Genomic DNA, 10,282 nt, shown 5'->3' on the forward strand with positions numbered 1-10,282 from the left:
AAAAAAATTGGATTTAATATTTAATCAGAGGATCATAATTTAGAAACAGAAAGGGACTTCTAGAGGACCATCTATTCAAACCTCATTAAAAATGAGGAAATTGAGCCCACAGAAAGAAGGATACATCCATTCATGGTCAAGCAGATAATATGTGGCAGAGTTGGGCTTCAGTCCTCCCATTCCAAATATGGGGCTCTTTTCCATCATCTCTTGCAACAAGCCATAACTTCTAGAAATGGGAGGTTGTGACATAGGAGAAATAAAATAAATAGAAGAGAGGAGAAGGAAAACAAGAAAATCCAAACCCATTAGACCCAGGTATCTCCCTGGCTGTAATGTCCCCTTGCCACACTCACAGCTCTGCAGATAATTTCCATTAAATATTTGAAAGTGACGAATGCCAGACCCCAAGCATTTGCGGACAACATTTTTTCTTTAAGAATCACAAAGAATCCTTTCTGTGAAAGCCACATATTCTTATTAGCTGTGGTCTCAAGGGAAACCACCCTTCTTCAGATGTTTCCACTGATGGATTCCTGCAAAGTAGGTCTTTCAGGGAAACTGACTCATCGGCCGTCTGGCTCTCCGGGGGAGGCACACCTGTGTCCCAGAACGATGACTTAGGAAAATGTCAAGTTGAAAGGATCTGGGATGGTTTATTGAGAGATGCAGGGGACCTCCCAGGAATCATGACTCGGAGGCAGTTGCTGTTGATGCTACAGGCCTGGGAACCCCACTGGCAATAGCCCTTTCCCATCTCCAGCTGTTTGGAAGGAGGTGGGGTGGTCAGTGCTCACTTGGCAGAATCACAATAAGACACCCTGTTTCCCTATTGTCTCGATTCATGCTCATTCTAGGGGCTTCAGCCACGCAGGATGTTCAAAGAGGTCAAAGGTGTCAAAGGTGCCCCAGATGCTGAAGATCTCCTGTCATTCAGTCAATTCAATTCAAGTCAACTTTGCCCGTCTTGTCCTGTCTGTAAAATGCTCTGGAGGAAAACATGGGGGCACAAACCAATTTTCTGAATAGGAGGCAGCCTTGTATGGTGAGAAAAGGCTGCATTTGGAGCCAAAAGCCATTGATTCAAATCCTGCCGCTGCCATGGATATAACCTTAAATAAATCACTTGAATTCTACTCAATTTCCTCATCTGTGAAATGGGGGCATGGCGCTAAATAGCTCCCAAAATGCATCAAATTCTAAATATATGGGCTAAGTCTCTTTATCTCTCTGAGCCTCCCTTATATATAAAAGCAAAGAGCCAGACTCAATTGGGAGCTATTAATGCTTTGGACAATGGACCCCTTTGACAGCCTGGGAACGCCTTCTAGACAACCCCCCCCTTCTCAGAATAATATTTTGTTTCCTGCATTCGTAATTAAAGAAAATGCTAAATTTCAGTTAGAGCTTAGTGAAAACTAAAATGTGATTTTTTTTTCCCCATCTACATTCCCACACTACAAGAAATCCATCCACAGACTCCAGATAAGCAGAGATCCTATCAAATTCTAATCCTCTGATTCTAATAGCACATGAAAGTTTTTAAAGTCCATGGAATAAGGTAGTATCCGTATTATTATTTCAGTTTTACAGTTGGAGAAAGTGATACTGGAGAATGTCATACATCCATTCTGCATTGCTGGAAAGGATCAGAACTGCCTGGTTTTTCCCATTCCTAGTCAAGTATCCTTTTCTCTGCTTTCCCTTGGGATTCCTTGGGGTGAGCCAAACTTGGATAAGGGGGCCAGCCTATTCCCAAGGGAGGCGAGTATCTGGGAATCAGCCCTTTTAAGCCTACAGGTAATTTATGGAGGCCATTGAGCCAGTCATGGATGGCCAATGGGATTTTGTGAGCTTGTACCCCCTTGTCTACAAAGACTTCCTCCATGAGTTCAATATCCATTTGACCCAAACAAATAGCCTGCCTACTAAGTGCCAAGCATTGCATTTGTTAGACATGGGAGAGAAAGACAAAAATTAAAAAAAAAAAAATTTAAAAAGAAAAAATAAAAAAAATAAAAGTCTGACCTCAATAAATCCACACTCTTTCTGGGACTTAACAGACAAAATATAGACAAAACAGAAAAAAAAGAAATTTGAGGGATGGGAAGAATACCAGCTTCTAGGAGGATTTGGAAAGTGCTCACGTAGAAGATGAGCCTTGAAAGAAGGAATTACAGCCTGAATTCCCTATGGTAGACTATAAGCCCTTTGAAGGAATGTTTTCCTTTTTGCCTTCACATCTGCTTGCCACAGACATTTTCTAGGGACTCAATAAAAGAGTAAATTGAATTGAGCTTTGAAGGTAGCTGAGCTGAGTTGAATTGAACTGAACTGAATTGAATTGAACATATCCACAATCCCTCCATGCCCTGAACACTGAGTGTAATGGGAAGAGTAGCCTAACAATCATTAGCCCTGCAAACCTTAAGCAAGTCCCTTAAACTCACTCATCCATAAAATGGGTATAATACCCGGCTGGCTTCCTTCACTGGGTGGTTGTGATGAGAGAGTAAAGAATCTCAATCAATTTTTATTGCTATTCAATCCTTTAAATGGCAGCCCCATTTGGGGTTTTCTTGGCAGAGATATTGGAGTGGTTTGCCATTTCCTTCTCTATCGCAGGTTACAAAGGAGAGGCAAATGGGGCTAAGTGATTTTCCCAGGATCACATACCTAGGATCTGAGGCTGGATTTGAACTCAGGACATTCCATCCTTTGCACTACCTAGCTGCCTAAATCTCTATTCACTGTCTGGGATTATTCGCAGCAGTAGGATTGAGAACTGAAAGAAATGTGAGAAATCATCTTGTCTAAAAGGAGTAAAGAAAGATCCAGAAAGAAGGGAATTGTCCAAGTTCCCACAGATAATGAGGAGCAGAGCATGATACATAGAAAAAGAATGTTGGTTCTAGATTCAAATTTTAGCTCTTCCATTTACTGGGTCCATGATCTTAAGTAATTTTAACTTCTGTACCTCAATTTCCCCATTTGTAAAAATGAGAAGGTGGGTCTAAATGGTCTCGCATATCCATCATTTCCAGCTGTGAAGCCATGGATTTGGGTCTCCTGCCCAGCCATGCCTTCTGGAGCTCCCCCACTGCCCCATCTCCTCCCCACACCTAAAGAACCACAGAGAGAAAATTAAAAGAAGAAAGGAAACAAGCAGCCCTCCCCAAAGACCAAAGCTGAGCCCCAGGCAAGGAAGCTGTTTGGGTGACTCATTATTTAGTCTCTGGTGCTGAATATGACTCTGATAGTGTCTCAGGAGGGTCCATCTGCTCTCAAAACACCTTGCAGTGTGAGAGACAGGGCGGAGGAATAGGAAAAGCAACAGATCAAGCAGGAGATGCGTGATTTCAAATCCTGGCCCCAACCCTTATGAGTTATTTGGCCAAATGATTTTGCTTCTAGGAGGCTGTTTCCTTATCTGTGAAATGGAAGTGGCTAACAATAGTATTTCTTTAAATTTTTAAAAAATCAATTTATTTTTTCTTTCAAGTTCCAACTTCTCTCCCTTCTTCCACTCTCTCACCCAACCATTGAAAAGACAAGAAATAAAATATTCATTATATATATGAAGTCATACAAGACATACTTCCAAGCTCAGAAGAAACACAAGAAGTTAGAGAAGTCACCCCAAATATTTATATGGACTATTTTTGTCTGACCTGTGGCAGAGCATTCTGAGCTCATATTAGTTTGATCAGCCACAGTAGAACACACTGTAACTCCACTCTAATGTAATGATGTCATTTTGGTCCTTTTCTAGAACCAAAGGCAACAACTAACCAATTTCCTAAATGTTTAAAATGATTGCATGTATAATTTATATCAGAATGTTTGCTGTCTTGAGGAGGGAGGAGGTAAGAGAGGAAGAGGGAAAATTTGGAACTCAAAATCTTACAAAAATGAATGTTGAAGACTATATTTATATATAATTGGAGAAAATAAAATACTATTAAGTGGGGGAAAAGACATATCTTTACATTAATCATGTTATAAAGAATAAAAAGAAAAAGATATAGTTAATAGTTCTGCAGAAGGCAGAAAGGAAGGAAGGAAGGAAGGAAGGAAGGAAGGAAGGAAGGAAGGAAGGAAGGAAGGAAGGAAGGAAGGAAGGAAGGAAGGAAAGAAGGAAGGAAGGAAGGAAGGAAGGAAGGAAGGAAGGAAGGAAGGAAGGAAGGAAGGAAGGAAGGAAGGAAGGAAGGAAGGAAGGAAGGAAGGAAGGAAGGAAGGAAGGAAAGGAGGGAGGGAGGGAGGGAGGAAGGAAGGAAAGCAGTGATAATGAACACAGGAAGGAAGGAAGGAAGGAAGGAAGGAAGGAAGGAAGGAAGGAAAGCAGTGATACTGAACACAGGAAGGAAGGAAGGAAGGAAGGAAGGAAGGAAGGAAGGAAGGAAGGAAGGAAGGAAGGAAGGAAGGAAGGAAGGAAGGAAGGAAAGAAAGAAAGAACTAAAGCTGAGATATCTTACTTCCTGTCTGGCAAGGACATTGAGACAGATATGAACCCAGTGTTTTTTTTTTGTTTTGTTTTTTTTTTTTTTTTTTTTTTTTTTTTTTTATCTATGACATTTTAAAGTTTAATTTGCTTTTACAAAACATTTTTCCATCACTTTTCCAAGTCTAGAAAATTAACAAAACAATAAATCAAACCCAGATTTGTAGTATTTACTGATTTTTAAAGTATAAATACTCCTGATGAAGATTAAAGAAAAAAAAAAAAAACTAAACCTATTACAACTAGTTTGGGAAATGCTGTGATATGCAGAGATGACTTTTTTTTTTTTTTTTTTTAATTTTTTATTTTATTTTATAATTATAACATTTTTTGACAGTACATATGCATGGGTAATTTTTTACAACATTATCCCTTGCACTTACTTCTATTCAGATTTTTTCCCTTCCTCCCCCAACCCCCTCCCCCAGATGGCAAGCAGTCTTATATATGTTAAATATATTACAGTATAATTTAGATACAATATATGTGTGTAGAACCGAATTTTTTGTTGCACAGGAAGAATTGGATTCAGAAGGTAAAAATAACAGTTTACATTCATTTCCCAGTCCTTTTCTGTATGTAGCTGTGAACCCAGTGTTCATAACTCCATTAAGCCATCTAGCCATCTCTAACAACAATAAGTCTTTAAGAGTTGTAAGGACTCAGGTTTGAATCCTGTCCTGGGCTGTTAATTACCTGGATGAAGCTGAGTAAGTCACTTAAACTCTGCATTCCAGTTCTTTCATCTTAGATAAGGGAAGTTAGACAAGATGATTTCCAAAGGTCTCTTCCATTTCTCAAATCCTATTCCTATAATTCTATGAGGAAGGCATGAACCCTTTGCAAGGAGCCAAGAATCTTGCAAACCTGGATTGACTAGTATCAACATGGAATTACTGAGGCCCATCAAGAAAAGTTGTCTCAAGCTGTACAATGTTAGAAAACAGATATGCTGTTGGTGAACTGGGCAAACCATTCTGGAAAACAATTTGGAATTTTGAGAGAAAAAGCATTGAAGTATTCAGTCCCTTTGACCTAGTTTTCCCACTATAGGGCATATAGCAAAGGTAGAAAGAAAAGCTCCATAGATACAGGTATTCATAGCAGGACTTTTTGTGAAAGCCAAGAAATGTAAACCAAGTGGACGATCATTGACTGGACTGGTATACAAATTTAACAAATTGTATTATGCAGTTAAAAAAAAGGATAACTGTAAGGAATTCCTAGAGACATGAGAAGATTGATATGAACTGAGAAAAAGGAAAATAAACAGACCCCCCCCCAAAAAAACTACATTAATATGGTATAAATGAAATAGATTATTAAAGGGAAGTGAGTAACTTTTAGCTAGTCTTGCTTCCAGAACAAAGAGGTAATGAAATCTACCTTCTTCCTGTTGGTAAGGAGTTATTGGAGGCTGAGTGTGGTACACATATGTAGTTTTTTTGTGTTGTTTTTCATCTGTCTGGGGGATGAAGGAGACTGTGATGTGACATCTAACATCAAGAAAGGTCCAGAGCTGTCTGGAGGGAGCTTTGCAGAGAAAAGGCTTAATTTCCAGCAGGTCCCTGGAAGGGAGAATAAACAGCACACAGTTTTAGGATTAAGGGTGTGGTTTTGAGCAGCTGAGCTGAACAGAGTGGAGGGGAGGGGAAGGGCTGCTGGTCTCTTGCTTTATTCTAGGGGTCTGTGCTTCGTTTTGGCCGGACCCCCCACCTTGAGTAGCCGAAGCCACCCTCCCTAACACGGAGGGGGGCAGGCTGTTGCCCCCATGTCTCAGCCACTACCAACACAGACAAGAAAACAGGCGTCTCATCTGCAAGTCTTCACCAGAAGCCATAGGGTCCTTCTGGGTCCCTTCTCCTCCCCTCTTTGCTTCTCCTGCTGCTACCTTCCCACTTGAATGGAAACAAAATTAGACACCGGTGTTTATAATTCAGATCCCCAGAGAAAAGTGGAAATGTTTGGCAAGCCATGCGTGAAGCAGAATATGGCGATGGCCCACCCGTGGGTGACTTCCTCCTGAAAAGGATGGGTTCAGAGCAGCGGAAACAGAGATGGAGGTATGAAGGGAGATGAGGAGGAAGGAAAGGCCTTCCTCCCCTCCCACTTCCCCACTTCTCAGAGGAAGGGTCTAGGACTGGGTCTTTTTGTTCCTGGAGACCCTTGGGCCCCTTAACGTGCCTTCCTCACCGCCCCCCCCCCCCCCCCCCACCGTGGGGCACTGAACACACGGCTCCCATTCAGCAAATCTTAAATAATAGTCACATAAAGCCCAGCTTCTGGAGGGGAAGTCAGTTGATAAATCCAGTTAGTCACAATTACTCCTGCTTCATGGGACAAAGGGACAGGGCAGTCGCAGAGCAGCTGCTCTCCTGGGCTGGCGGGCGGGCTCCCGGCATATGGAACAATCCTCACACTAAATGGACCGTTCATAATGGTCACGATCCCCCCCAGTGTGGCTGCCTGGACCGGGCTTCCTTTCTGAGGGCTTTCTTTTGGCCCCCAGCTGCTGATTTCAGAGTCGCCCCAGACTGTCTGATTCCCAATAGAAGCAGGATGCCAGGAGATAGATGCAGAGAGATGGCACAATAGATGCCAGGAGAGCCCCATTTCGCAGCTCTTTCAGAAGCTGGTTTTGTGGGCTACCACTGGCTCTCAGAACCACCCTGTCCATTCAGAGATGGGCAGGGAAAAGAACTTAGCCTTCAGCCTCAAAGAAGGCAGTTAGGGAGGTGGAGGGTGCCCATTAACCCGACGTGGTAACCCTGGGGGAGCTAAGCCGGGCAAGTGGAACGTCGGCCACACGGGCACAATACCCACTCCCTCTCAGCTTCCTGTTCCTCCCCGGAGGCTCATGCCTTCTCACAAAATTTCTTGTCTAAGCTTACATTTTTTTGTAATTACTTTCTGTGGGTCTTAGTCATAATTAAGTATTTGATCTTCCCCAGAAAAGGGACTGGGGGAGAATACATCAGTCTCTTATGGCAAATGGGACAAAGACCCCCTCAACTCTGGGTCCCCAGTTCAGTACTTGTGCTCCCCTTGCATGTGTGTATGCGTGTGAGTGTGTCTGTGTGTGTCTGTTTCTTTCTTTCTCTGTCTCTGTCTCTGTCTCCCTGCCTATCTCTTTCTCTGTCTCTCATTCTGTCTCTCTCCTCTTTCTATCTTTCTTTCTCTTTCCTCCCCTCTGTCTCTTTCTGTCCCTGTCTATCTGTATCCCTCTGTCTCTCTGTCCCTCTCTCTCTGTGTCTCTCTTTCTGTCTCTCTCTGTCTCTGTCTCTGTCTCTGTTTTTCTGTCTCTGTCTCTCTGTGTGTCTCTCTGTCTCTGTCTCTATGTCTCTCTGTCTCTGTCACTGTCTCTCTCCGCTGTGTCTCTCTGTCTCTGTCTCTGTCTCTCTCCTCTTTCTGTCTCTCTCTCTGTGTCTCTCTGTCTCTGTCTCTCTGTCTCTGTCTCTGTCTCTGTCTCTGTCTCTGTCTCTCTCCTCTTTCCGTCTCTCTCTCTGTGTCTCTCTGTCTCTCTCTCTCTCTCTCTCTCTCTCTCTCTCTCTCTCTCTCTCCTCTCTCTCTCTCTCTCTCTCTCTGTCTCTGCCCTGCCTTCTTGTTGCATTTGCTCCCACTCCCAATCTCCATTCCAAAGTACTCCTTACTCCTAAATAGTCTTCCTTCTCTTTCTTCTTTTTGCCTCTTCTCATTGCATATTGATCCTCTGCCTAAGCAATTGATCTCCTGAGTCTTGCCCCTCATTAAGATTCTTTCTATTCTTTTTAAATAGGCCTGCTAAAAGCTGCTGTTGCATGCACAGGCTTCTAGGGAATACATTTCCCAGAAGTGAGTACAGCATCCATCTCTTGGGGTCACCACCTCCCTCTGCTGTTGCTTTTTCTGTTTTTCTGAAGGATGTAAGACAACAAGCGTTTATTCAGCACTGCTCTGCAGAGTGACTAGAACTCAGCTGAGGGAATTAAGGCTAGCAGAAGTCAAGTGACTTGCCCAGAATTATATAGCTATTGGGAGTTCGAGTCTGGAATTGATCTTCCTGCCTTCAGGTCCAGGGTTCTATGCACTATGTTAGCTAGCTGCCTAAATTGGTGATTTATGATCTATGATCCTGTGAAAACTATTCTTCTTAGCTCACTTTTCCATTGAACTTTTCCCTGCTTCTCCTTTCGAATGAAAACAGTCTGAAATAAAGCCATCGGCATTTTCCTCATCCTTTTTTGGTGCTAGGGTCTTTTGACCTCTGACTGTCAGGGTCCTAGGACCTCTGATTGCCAGCATCCCATGACCTCTGTCTTGAGAATAGGGAAGATCTGAGAAGCAGTTATTCAGGAAACATCAGTCACTGCCCTTATGACATAACCCATCTACCCAGCCTTTCGTTTTGTCTTGTGGCCCTTGGGCCCTGCAGAACACCCCGTAAGAGCCAGAGATGATTCTAGACCAGAGGAACACATATATAGACTTGCTGAGAAATCCATCTAGGTAACTAGACTTCCAGAGCTTTGAGTTTGCCACAAAGGTGGTCCCTTTGTTCACATTCCTAACAGTACAGTCAGCTCCGTTTTGAGAGAGCCGATTAAGAAACATCCCCTCGGAAGCCAGAGACTCCACTGCCTTCATAGGGCAGCCATAGGCTGCCCCAAGGAAGAAAGCGGTTGTTGTCCTTGTCAGTGTGATTTGGCAACAGCCCCTGCCTTCCTGCACTATAAGAAACTTTATCCTCCCTTTCTGGTTGTAGTAACTACGGTCTGGGGCAGCTAAGTGGGAAAATGGATGGAGCACCAGCCCTGAAGTCAGGAGGACCTGAGTAAAAATCTGGCCTCAGACACTTAACACTTCCTAGCTGTGTGACCTTGGGCAAGTCACTTAACCCTAAAAAAAAAAAAAATGGTCTGCCATCTCATCATCATCACAACATCACCACAATAAGAAGAGCATTTATGCTGCTCTTTAAAATTTGCAAAGCATTTACAAATGTTATCTCTTTTTTCCTTACAAGAACTGAAAGGGAAGTGCTATTATCTCCATTTTACAGATAAGGAAACTAAGGCAGACAAATGTCATCCTTCTCATCTCAGTAGACTATTACTTATCAGAATCCAAAAGATCAGAATGCTGAACAGTTTTCAAATAGGTTTTGATGAAAATCCAGTGAAAGTAGATATTATTATTCCCATTCTACTGAGGAGAAAAATTAGATTTATATAGGCAAAGTGATTTGTACTAACAAATTGTATAAATTTTTTTTATTTTTTTATTTTTATAATTTTTATCCAAAATGATATATTGATGAAGAATGTTTATGTGAATGTGAAAAATTAGTTTTACATGTAATTGAGGAAAAATAAAATATTGATTTTTAATTTAATTTTTTAAAGAAATGCTTATGACCAAAATTCTGACTCATTATAAGATTCTGAAATGTCATATAGACTCACTTGTATACCATTTAGGTTAGATTTAGGGAGCAAGGCAGAAGTATAGAGGAAAGTATCTGGATTTCAATTCTGTCTCTGACTCTGAGTAGTTATGTGGCTTTGAACAAGTCATTTCACCTATATAAATCTAATTTTTCTCCTCAGTAAAATGGGATAACAATACCTAGTCTCACTGGGTTTTCACCAGAACCTATTTTTAAAATAATTCCTAAGTAATTATACAAATGCATACTCTTTTTAAAAAATAAATAGATGAAAATAGATTGAGGGCAGGAAGTGACTTTGGAGGCCATCTAATCCAATAATCTTGTTTTTTCAGATGAAGACACTGAGCCTAGAA

At 41.8% G+C, this 10,282-nt stretch overlaps 1 long non-coding RNA gene across 1 annotated transcript; it reads left to right on the top strand.

Annotated features, from left to right (window-relative positions):
• Positions 1-4,105: 4,105 nt before the first annotated feature.
• LOC141543158 (uncharacterized) lies at positions 4,106-5,771 on the top strand. Its single transcript, XR_012482359.1, has 2 exons — positions 4,106-4,514; positions 5,097-5,771. It is a non-coding gene; the product is annotated as an uncharacterized LOC141543158 (long non-coding RNA).
• The last annotated feature ends 4,511 nt before the right edge of the window (positions 5,772-10,282 follow it).

Source organism: Sminthopsis crassicaudata, chromosome 5, assembly GCF_048593235.1.
Source record: "Sminthopsis crassicaudata isolate SCR6 chromosome 5, ASM4859323v1, whole genome shotgun sequence".
Classification (NCBI taxonomy): Eukaryota; Metazoa; Chordata; class Mammalia; order Dasyuromorphia; family Dasyuridae; genus Sminthopsis; species Sminthopsis crassicaudata.